The sequence below is a fragment of the Euprymna scolopes genome, chromosome 16, assembly GCF_053919585.1.
Source record: "Euprymna scolopes isolate OS-2025 chromosome 16, ASM5391958v1, whole genome shotgun sequence".
NCBI classification, from domain to species: Eukaryota; Metazoa; Mollusca; class Cephalopoda; order Sepiida; family Sepiolidae; genus Euprymna; species Euprymna scolopes.
Window position 1 is genome coordinate 113,882,192 of NC_136497.1, and position 12,220 is coordinate 113,894,411.

The window sequence follows — 12,220 nt, forward strand, 5'->3', positions numbered from 1 at the left end:
CGGTACGTCCGCTTATCATCAGGGGCGATTGTTGTTGTTATCGTTTTTTTCTTCTTCCCTTTGAAGCTTTGTGTATTTATTATTTTTTAATTGGTTATATAGGTGAGTGCCGGAAGGTTAGGGGCGATTAATTTATATTTCTAATTTCGATTTTTTTTATCTTATAGTTTATTTATTTAGTTTCTTGTTTGTTATTAAATACTGCTAGTATATTTGTCCTGGTGTTAAATGAGAAGAACATGGCTGAACAAAAACATTTGGGTGCCATTCTACACATGTGCAGCTGAAACAAAAAAGACGCTCGGCGAATGGAAAAGATATCCAGAAAGATCGGAAAAAAGAATAATTGTCGTGTTCAATCAGACGTGCTTGAATATATATATATATAACTTACTATATATATATATATATATATATATATATATATATATATATATATATATATATATATATGGCGATTAAACTACACTGAATATTCCGCGTTTCATCCACTCTAGGACTCTTCAGGCTTATGCGCATAAGCCTGAAGAGTCCTAGAGTGGACGAAACGCGGAATATTCAGTGTAGTTTAATCGCCATATATATTTTATAACTTACTAATTAGCTCTACATACGTATTGAGTACTTTTGAAGTAAATACTTAAAGTTTACGCATAAATTTATACTTTAGTATATTAATTTTATATGAATAAATGAAGTAGTTATATATATATATATATATATATATATATATATATATATATATATATATATATATAAGCCTGATGACTCCTAGCGTGGTTGAAACGCGAAACATTCTGTGTAGCTTAACTGCCATATATATTTTATAACTTACTACTACTATATATATATATATATATATATATATATATATATATATATATATATATAAGTTTCGTGGTTTAATTTTAAATTCTGAAAAAACAACATATAGAGACATATATTCCATTTAAGAATTTATTCGTTGACAAAGGAATATATAGAAGGGATTATTTTAATTTCCTTAATCCATGGATTTTCAACAATGGCACGTATCTTCAGAGGAAATGAAATGCAGTTAGCAAAATGTTCAGTTGCGAATGAACGCTATTTTGCTTTTCAGCACAATTATTGAAAATAGTTTTTGAGTGGTTGTGGATAATTATATGGAGAAAATTGTACGAAAAGAGAAGTTGATACAAAGTTCAAATTCTATTACTCATGGGGATAATCACAATGGAATGGTATATCCACCCAATTTCGGATATACTTTGTCAACACCGAGAAAGCACTTGGTCAAAAGCAAATAACACACAATCAGCGCAACAGCGAATAAGACTGTCCGGTATACTTTTCGAAATATGAAGATTGAGCAGTACGCTTTCGCTATATGAGAATATCACTTTCTCTCATGGGCCTATTTTCTGTCCACCCGGATTTATAACCCCGAATGACATTGGACTCCTTCCGATAATGGACTACCCAGGTTGTATTAACTTCTCTTACGATATATTTTTATTTGATTTTCACATAATATAACATTGTTCATTCATAATATTTGATTTTCACATTGTTCATTCATAATATTTGTTGAACATTCACATTGTTCATTCATAATATTTGTTAAAACAGTGACGGTTACCAGTAGATTTCTTGAATAAACTTTATTCAATAATGATCTAATTTGACTATGTGTGGAATATCAGAACTAACTAAATTATTTTGAAACCTTAAAAACCAACCTCCGGTTTCTAATGGAATGGGATCGTAAATGGATCGCAATAGTTAATGCTTTAAAGACAAAGTTATTTTTTCTTGAATAATTGCAAGAAACTTTCTCAACCATCGATTGCCATGGCTAATAACATTTACCCGAGAACTCATCGTTAAAACTCATCGGCTTAACAAATACATTGAAAACATTGCAAAGGCTGCTGCAAAGGAGATGGGCTTTCTTTACCGTGCTAAAAGACTACTCACACTTGTCAGTAATTTGTATCTCTACAAAGCAACCATTCATTCATGCCATGTATTTTGGTGTATCTACCTCCCCTTTTTAGACAGGGTCTTAAAAAGAGTTTCTATTCCAATAGGTCCCGCACTGTCAATCAAGCTCATCATCTCAGTGTTGCATCCCTGTGCTTATTTTACAAAAACTTTAATGGACTGTGCTCTGACAAACTTGAAGCATTGTTGCCCCCTCTCGACGTAATTACTTCCGACTGTCAATCCGGCGAGCAGCAAAATGTTATTATTCAATCTAGAGGTCACTCGATGTTGCAAAGCTTTCCATTTTAATAGTTTCTTCCGTTGAACTGTTTGACTTTGGAATTCTCTCCCTGTTTCCCTTACTGTACTAATATGTTTTGATCTAAATGTAATGCGAACAAACATCTCGCTACTCAACTCACTACAGTGTATCCATGTCGGCATGGTCCTAAATAATAACTGTTTGAGTCCAATTGGCAATATGCCTTGTTTGAGGTGAATAAGATAAAAAAAAAACCTCAACCAATTATGGTAATTATAGTCGAATACAGTATTATATAACAAGATCTCTTCTTGAGTAAACACATCGGAATCTTCAATCGCGCTATCCTTTATAGCCAACTTTTGCAACCGTATTTTCATAACATTTGAAGGTCTTCCATATCAACAAACAAATGAGCGAATAGTGCTAATTTTGATAGCACGTACAAAACAAACACATTGGAAGAGAAGGCGAGAGAGTAAGAAAGATAAAAAGAGAAATAGAGAAATAGAGATAGATAGAAAGATAGATAAAGGAAGCAATTATTATAATATCTATTTAAACACTCATATACGCTGACATTCAAGATATATAAAAATAAACTTTTACAGAGATCCTCCTCTTTTCCCTTCTGTTGACATAGAGTGCATTTATCCACTACGCTGCACACACGCATACACACATTCACACGTTATACACCGTCTTGGGTTCCCTTCTCTATACGGACATATTTTGATCAGTAACACACAAATAATATGACACTATGATTTATGAAAAGATTAACAACTCTTAAAAGCATCTACAGTAAAAGTAGACACCTTGCAATTAATAACAGCTATTATGAAACCAACCACAAAATTTGAACATGTTTAACATAATTAATTCTAACAAATTCTTATCTGTTAGATATGGCCATTATGAATTCTGTATGTGCATTTAAAGTCAAATTTACTATTGACAAATTCCCTTAGTATCTATCGGTGCCTAAACCTAACCATGGGTTCCATGAATAAATTTTCTTTCTTAGAACTGCCCGTGTGTGGAACTCTTCCGCTGGTCTATTTTAAGCTAACTGCAACATTGTCGTCAGGTCCAACGTAAACAAGTTCTTATTAAACCGTCCTCTTAAATAATCTAATTATACCAAATTTCCACCAGAAACGATTACTACGCTACTGTCCCAATGACTACAAAACAAACATTGAGCTTTATCCTCGAGTGGTTCCCGAGCCTTGATATGTCGTAACACCTAGAAAAAAACGTAATGATCGCATGCAATATCACTATAGATGCTCGTTTTAAACTAGCCGTTAAAAAGCACAAAAAGATAAAGGAAAATATACGCAAACTCACCAATAATAATGGTTGGATGATTAGAATTAAAAGTACTCCTTTTAAACGGAACAATGAATCAACGAAACTTACAAACATCGATTTGATCAGAAGAGAAAATGGACTGTTGGAGAAAGTGAAAGCAAAGCTCCTAATTTTATAACATCTCAAATTAAAACATACATACACACATTATATATATATATATATATATATATATATATATATATATATATATATATATATATTGAAATGCTCATGTCTTTGGTTCTTTGAGACGAAACTACATGAAAATTTGGCTTTTTCAAGATTATAATACTATTCTATGGTTAAGAATTTATGACAATTGGTAAAAAAACTATATTTTTAAACCAATAAAATACACCCAAATTAACCTACAGTTGTATATATAGTGTCCTGGCAAGCCATATGTATATATATATATATATATATATATATATATATATATATATATAAATGAACTGTGTGTGTGTTCGTTCTTTATGGACTCGGAAACGGCTGAGCCGATTATTTTTAAATTACATGCTAAGATACTTGATGTGTATGAAAATATTCTTACGTAAATTTTGTATCGATATACATCTGATAAGTATCGAAAATCGATAATCGAAAATGCCGATTAAAGAAGGCAGTCTAATGTTAGGTTGTATAAAAGTGTTAACTTTGGTTAACAAAGTTAACACTTTTATACAACCTAACATCACAAATATATTTGAGAAGCTGCAAGTAGAAAGGCCCAGCCCATAAAATCAACTGTAAATTCTTTTATAAGACAGGGGCGCATACGAAATAAATGTTTCTTTTTAGAGCACAATTGAACCATGGTACTTGGCTTTTAATACGTTTAACTATAATTCAAGTGATTATTTAAAACTAATTGCATAAAATCAACAGTTTGTTCTTCGATATGACAGAGGCGCGTTCGAAATGAATGTTTATGTTTAGAACATAATTGAACCATGATACTTAACTGTTGCATTTCAAACATTAAGTTAAGTCATTATTTACAGGTAATTTATCAAATTAGCAGTAAATTCTCTACAGTGCAATATAGATTGCAATTTATAGATAAAAAATGGGAGAGATCAGCGATTCAATGACAATAAAAATATGGAAGAGTGGAAAATTTGTTGATCTTCATTCAATCCCGGACAAGGTCAGATCTCCCTGCTATTATATACAGAGTGATTGAAAAGTAACTCCTTATACAAAAATAAATACAATTTATTTTTTAAATATAATTCACACATTAATTAATATGAGGAGAAAGTATAATTTATGGATTTTTATTTAAAATTCAATATAGACGTTTTCATTCGTCAACAGCTTTTCAAGTCAGCCAGGAATCGTATCAACTGATTTCACAAGAAACTCTTGCGGAATGGTAGTCAATCACTTCACGTATTCGACCTTCAATAGTAAAGTGTGGAGGAGCTCCATCTCCCATAAAAATCAAAACTTAAATATTATTCCAAGCACTAATAATTTCATATCTCAACGTAGTTAAGTACCTTAACATTTTGCTATTGTTGTTTGTGAATGGGTGAATGCCTAATTTCTTGGAAGATGGATGGGTCGTTGCGGTTCACAAGAATGGCCTGATTTAACATGCTGCAACATTTTTTTAGGTGTGGCTGAAAGAGCTAGTCTATTCAACCAAACGGACTAATTCAAAAGAACTTGAAGGGCGAATACATTGAAGTTATGAATATCATTCCGCAAGGTGAAATCAGTTGATGCAATTCCTAGTCGACTTGAAAAGCCGGTGGCGAATGAAGGCGCGTATATTGAATTTGAAATAAAAGTCCATGTATTATATTTTTCTGATGTTAATTAATTCTATAAATTATATTTCCAAAATAAATTGTATATATATATGATGATTGCAACGTCTTATCAGACGATTACCACTCCCTCAGATACTTAAAGTCCATGAGCCCCAAAACGATTTTTTTTTGTCTTACTGGTAAATTCACACGCTCAAGCAGACATGACACTGAAAACGGTCATTGATATCAATTATTACATGTGTCCAGTATTTCAAGCCTTCACGGGTCACAACTTTTCCATCGCCACAGGACCATTTTAATAGACAAATGCCCGAAGGAGTATCTATACACAGATGATGTTACAGAGTCTTAGCTTTGTACGATAGCTAAGTCTCTCTCTCGGGTCAAAATGTTGAGATCCAGCAACAAGCAAGAGCAAGATAGCCAACAACAAGTTAAACTGCAGACCAGCTTAATGCAGGTACTGGTTTCCCGCTTTATGGTTTATTTTAAATCAGAGATTTGCTTCTCCTTGAGAGGTTGCCTTCACCATGACTTACGGGAGCCCTTTCCACCTCAACACACACACATACATGCACACAAACGCACACGGTGCTAGTTGGCCGTTGACCCTGGAAAAGGGTTCATTCATACGTACACACACACACACACACACACACGCATATATATATATATACTCATATATATGTGCACATATATGTATACATATATATACACACATATATATTCACATATATACATACACAGATACATTAGTAAATTAGGAATAAACTATTTATAATATTTGCTAATACTTTTTCCTCTAGATTTGAAATTTAAACGTTTCACATCATAAAATTTACATTACTAAATTATGATATATATATATATATATATATATATATATATATATATATATATATATACTAGCAAAAGTACCCGTCGTTGACTGGGTTAAAAAACAGCCTACAGAAAATAGACTCTGATTTATTAAAGTATGAGAGGTTATGAAAAGGAAGGATTGTAAAGAGATAGCTTCGAATTCGGGGGTATCAAGACCAAAGCAAAATATGATGAAAGTAAAAATAAAATAGATAAACCCCATAATTTATTATATCATTCCTGTTCACACTGAAACACTTATCACAATATTCTGTGAATCTATATTAAAAAACCTTGTTAAAGTTTGTGACATATTTCCATTCTATGGAGGCCAGGCGCGAACGCAGACCCCACAATTTTATTATACCATCCCTATTTAAGTTAAAACATACTTACCAAAGTATTCTTATGTACATGTATATAAAAAACACTTGTAAACGTTTTTTTTTTAAATTTTTTTATTTCCATACTTTGTGAACCAGGCGCGAACGCAGACTCCACAACTTCAATGAACCACCGCTCTGTAGGATCAAACATACCCATTCCTGTGTCTCGATACATCTTCTATCATTATAGGTAATCAGCTTTTTAAAATAGTCAACCATATAGGAGCCTATTCGTGACCACACACACACACACACACACACACACACACACACACACACACACACACACACAGCTTTATAATATATATATATATATATATATATATATATATATATATATATATATATATATATGTATATATATATATATATATCCTAAAAAACAGAGGACATTCAATTCTTTTTCTGAGCATTTTACCGTCAAGGTAGAAAAAAAGGCCAAATACCCTAGTGTTTTGATGTGATGTTTTGAATATAATGACTAAAGTTTCATTTCATTCGGACAAAACACTAAGAAACAGGGCCTAATTAGAGTTGGGGTCCGTTTTCTTTGGGTCACCCTGTATATATATATATATATATATATATACTTTTTATAAACTCAACATTAGGTTCTCTACAGTGCAATGCAGTACAATTTATTCTAGAGCAGTTTGATTTAAAAATGGGCGATTTCGCCGATTTCGATGACAATAACAATATGGAAATGTGAAATTATTACGTATATGTAAAAAATATGAAACTTTAAATTAAAAATACAGGATATCAATTTATTCAGTTTTTTTTAATGAAATAAATATGTAAATTAAGAATACACAATGTAGATGTTTAGTATATATATATATATATATATATATATATATATATATATATATATATATTTATATATATATATATTAGTGATGGGACAATTTTTATATTTTTTCCGATTTTAATATAATCTCCGATTCCGATTCCTTTAACACCTCGAGATATTTAGCGATAGAAATGTTGATTTTGTTCGGATTATCGTAAAACATCGCATGTGCAGATATTTTCGCAATCGTAAAAAATACACTGGTGGGAGTTATCCAGAGATTTTAGTTTCACTGATATTTTAAAATAAATTTTTTTTATATTTTATATCATAGTAGTATCATCAATGCAAAATTAAGTTTGAATTAAAAAACAACAACAAAATACAATTAAAAGAATCATTTTTAGCATCGGAAAATATGAACACATGTTTCCGATTCCAATTCTCCAAAATGTTCCACTTTTCCCGACTCCCGATTCCGATTCCGCTTAATTGATCCAACACACACACACACACACACACACACACACACACACACACACATACACACACACACACACACACACACACACACACATATATATATATTGTGTGTGTGTGTGTGTGTGTGTATTCATCGTCGACTGATATAGCATATAAATGTGTTTACCAATTATTATACTATGTAAATATAGTAAATTAATGAATCATCTCAGCTAATGGTCCAAATGTGCATTTAATTCTGGTATCTGCTACATTAAACCTTTTGCTGACATTGTTAAATAAATTATCCTGATTGCAAACCTACCATTATAAACGTACCATTATTCGATACTTATCTCGGCTGTTCATAACATTTTGATTCGGTTGATATATATAATTTTTAACCTTCTTCAAGTAGATCTTTTCGAACGTAAGATATGAAATACGAGTGATACAAATTATCATTCCTCTCTCTCTCTCTCTCTCTCTCTCTCTCTCTCTCTATATATATATATATATATATATATATATATAAACTAGCATGCCGCCTGGCGTGACCCGGTCATAAAATCCGCTTTAATATGATATTTTAATCATGCTTATTTCGTATCTATTATCATTGAGTCAGTTCTCTCTTTTTATTATTATATTGTACCCAGTATATAGAAGTGATTTGAAAAGTATTAAAACACCTTATTCGTTACAGTATAAGTAGTATGTTTTACGCATATAAAAACTAATAAAATAGCGTCGTAAAATGTATCAATATGTATTAATACATTTTAAAACTTACGCCTGGCAAGTTTTAATTTTTTTCAATTTTTCTAATTACTATTTTTACCAGCTAAAGACCAAATCGAATTTATTCCACAAGTTTAAATACCCTATATATCGTTTCACGTCTATAGACCAAAAATTGAAAGAGGAGTCTGACAGAGACCGTTCTTCAGGCAGACAGACAATGTTACTAGTACACACACACACACACACATACACATATATATATATATATATATATATATATAAATATAAATATATATATATATATATATATATATATATATATATATATATAAAACTGTACGGAAGGCTAGAAAAAGATTTGTACCGTCGGTTTCAAGCCTAATAAATATATATATATATATATATATATATATATATATATATATATATATATATATATATGTTGTCAAATATGCTTAAATATTATATTTTAATTAATGCAAATTTCGTATTTATTTTTTTAGCGCCAATTCTCCATTGATGATTATATTGTACCCAATGCATTATTAATGCTTGCAAAAGTAAAATAATGTCATGTGTACCATCATCTAGAATCGAAGCCAATACATTTAACGTTTCAGCCTTAATCTCCACCGTTTGGGCTTTCGATAGATAGATAAGAAAGGAATAACATTAAGCGACGTCAAGCTATGAATGTATATTGGGCATGTGGAAAAGTAACAAGTTTTATCGACTTACTCCTGTCCAAGCCATTTTTTTTTTCAATTTTTATTTCTTAGCAGTTATGTTTAGTGGCTTAAAACTAAACTGAAATTGTTTCACGGCTTCCAATTTCTCTATGTAGTGAGGCATTTGATAGAGATCGTGAAGCACGCACAGAGACAATGTCACTTATATATATATATATATACATACATATATATATATATATATATATATATATATTTATATATATATACTAGCAGATGTACATGTATAGTATATATATATACTAGCAGATGTATCAGACGTTGCCTAGTATTAAATGTAACGTTAAATTCCTTAAAAAAATGAAGTAAAAAAAAACGGAAAGAAATTGAGATATGTGCATGCGAGTATTATGTTTTTTCTAAACCATTCACAAAATACTTGAGCTGTGATCAAAACCAAAACCTAAAGTCTGTAAGTCAAGTACGATAGCCAGTAGACCAGTTTGCCACTTTAAAAAGTTTTTTCAAACCTATTTATTTTACCATAAGAAAGCTGTCATGTGAATGATTCGTGCATGCGCAGTCGTGAAACAGTTGACAAGCAGATAAAAATCCGATGACCACCTCCAAAACAATTTTTCAAATTTGACCTCTTAGAAGCCCTTTTTCCGGATGAAAACCGATTAAAAAGTTTTCCACATGAATACCCTATATACCAAATTTCAAGTCTTTAGATAAAAAATTCGTGGACTATATAGGTTAAAAGTTGTCTTTTCATCCAAACATCTCGCTGAATATTTCTGTTTAAAGCACCATTTCACAATGATACTTGACCTTTTTCATTTTAAACTTAAATTCAAGCCATTATCACTGCACAACCAGTAATGTCAAGCAAATAAAATCAACAGTAAATTCTTTGATATGACAAGGGAGCGTTCGAAGCGAATGTTTCAGGTTAGAGCACAATTGAAGCATGATACTTGACTTTTGTATTTTAAAATTTAATTCAAGCCATTATAACCATTATATATACAAATAATTTTTATAAAATCAACAGTAGTTCTCTACAGTGCAATGTACACTACAATGTAGACACTGTGAAGCTTCCTCCGGGTGCATCGCGATGTGTCCCCAATTAGAATAGGCTATCAATCAATTTGATTGAAAATTAGGCGATTTCAACGATTTCGATGGCAATAAAAATATGGGAGTGTGAAACATTCGTTGACCATCATTCAACCCGGGGCAACGTAGGGTCACCCTGCTAGTATATTAATGTATAAATGCATGTGCGTATGCTAGAAGTGTTTCAGTCTGAACTGCTACGCAATTATGCACAATGTAGAAACTATGCCTAAATAGAAGCATCAGCGTAATAATAGTTAAATGGAACTAAGTATCTCATACGAAACCATAAAAAATGAATACTTAATGAACGTTAATTTCTCAAAGAAATATACAGATTAATTAACCATTATGAAGTCGCTCGCATATCCATGACTGAGTATATTAAGAAGTTCGCTTTAATAATTTTTCATAGAAAAAGTAGGCTTTTAATATCAATGCCAGTGCAACGAAAAACTCAGCTTTATATATATATATATATATATATATATATATATATATATATATATATATATATATATATATATATGCACACATCTCTATTGGCTCTAAATAAGGTTCGACACCATAGTGGAAATAACTTTATTATTACGATTATTATTAACAGCAACAACAATAATAATAAATGGTTTGTAGCTAAACATTTTTATTTTTCTCAGTTTTACATCGCAATTGATTCATACATTTGCAACAGCAAATTTAACGCGATTACATTTTATTATTTATTCGGACTTTTCACAAAAGTCATCATCAGGACTTGCTTATTAGCAATAACTGCAAGTGTTCCCAGAAATCTGTATGGCGACAAGTTTAGCCATATTTGCAGCATTCTCTAGATCATTCGATACCAAATGTAAATTACTTTGCGTTATCGCAACAGCTGTTTATCAATTATTTCTCGTTAGCAATGACCGTTGATGACGTAGTCATGTACTCTCCTTTGCTAGGTGTAAAAGTTTTAATTCAAATTATGCAGGTCCCATATATATTATTACAAAAAAATAAATAAATAAAAAGAAAAAAAAAACAATAAATTCCTCAAAATCCTCGACATTCGTACAATATATGAAATTATTACCACTTTTATTGTATATTTAAATCCATCATCTTTAAATTTTTTTAAAACAGGATGAAACATTATTATTAATATTATGTTTAAAAATAATATTACTGAAGATTACCCCAGGTTGAAATAAGAATTAAGACTTCTACCTAGCCATATTTGACGTAATGGAAATTAGCTGTGGATTTAATAAAGATTTCAGTTCTAAATTCCGTGCAGCTTCCTAAGTTAAAGATGAAGATTTTCAAGTTCAACTTGAAAGTTCTCAAGTTTAGATAGATGCATCTGAAGAAGGCCGGCTCTTACATCGGCTGTTACAAAAACAATTGATGAAAATAGTTATCTTAAAAAATACCAAGTTTTTGTGTACGGCATGATGAAAAGTAGAATCTTAAGATCTCCATCATTCCAATAATTATGAAAAAGAAGAATGAAAAAAACTAACTTGGTAAATATACACGGAGATATAGGAGACTTTAAAGAATGGTTAAAATCCTAAAAACGAATCACTTAGCTGAGATGTATAACGGTATATAATGTCTGATATTCGATAGGATGCCGCATCTTCAGCTATATACAGAATGATGAGAAAATTAATATATATATATATGAACTAAAAAAATTAATTAACGTAATTTATTGAACCATTCAATTTTTAAAGGTATGAAATGAATTAAAACCTATTCCGCCATCCATGAAGTATGAAAAATTTGCACTTTTT

At 30.8% G+C, this 12,220-nt stretch overlaps 1 protein-coding gene across 1 annotated transcript in view; it reads right to left on the minus strand.

Moving 5' to 3' along the window:
* LOC145296061 (uncharacterized) overlaps positions 1 to 12,220 on the minus strand; it is a 224,562-nt gene that overhangs the window by 204,481 nt on the left and 7,861 nt on the right. The window lies entirely within an intron of this gene.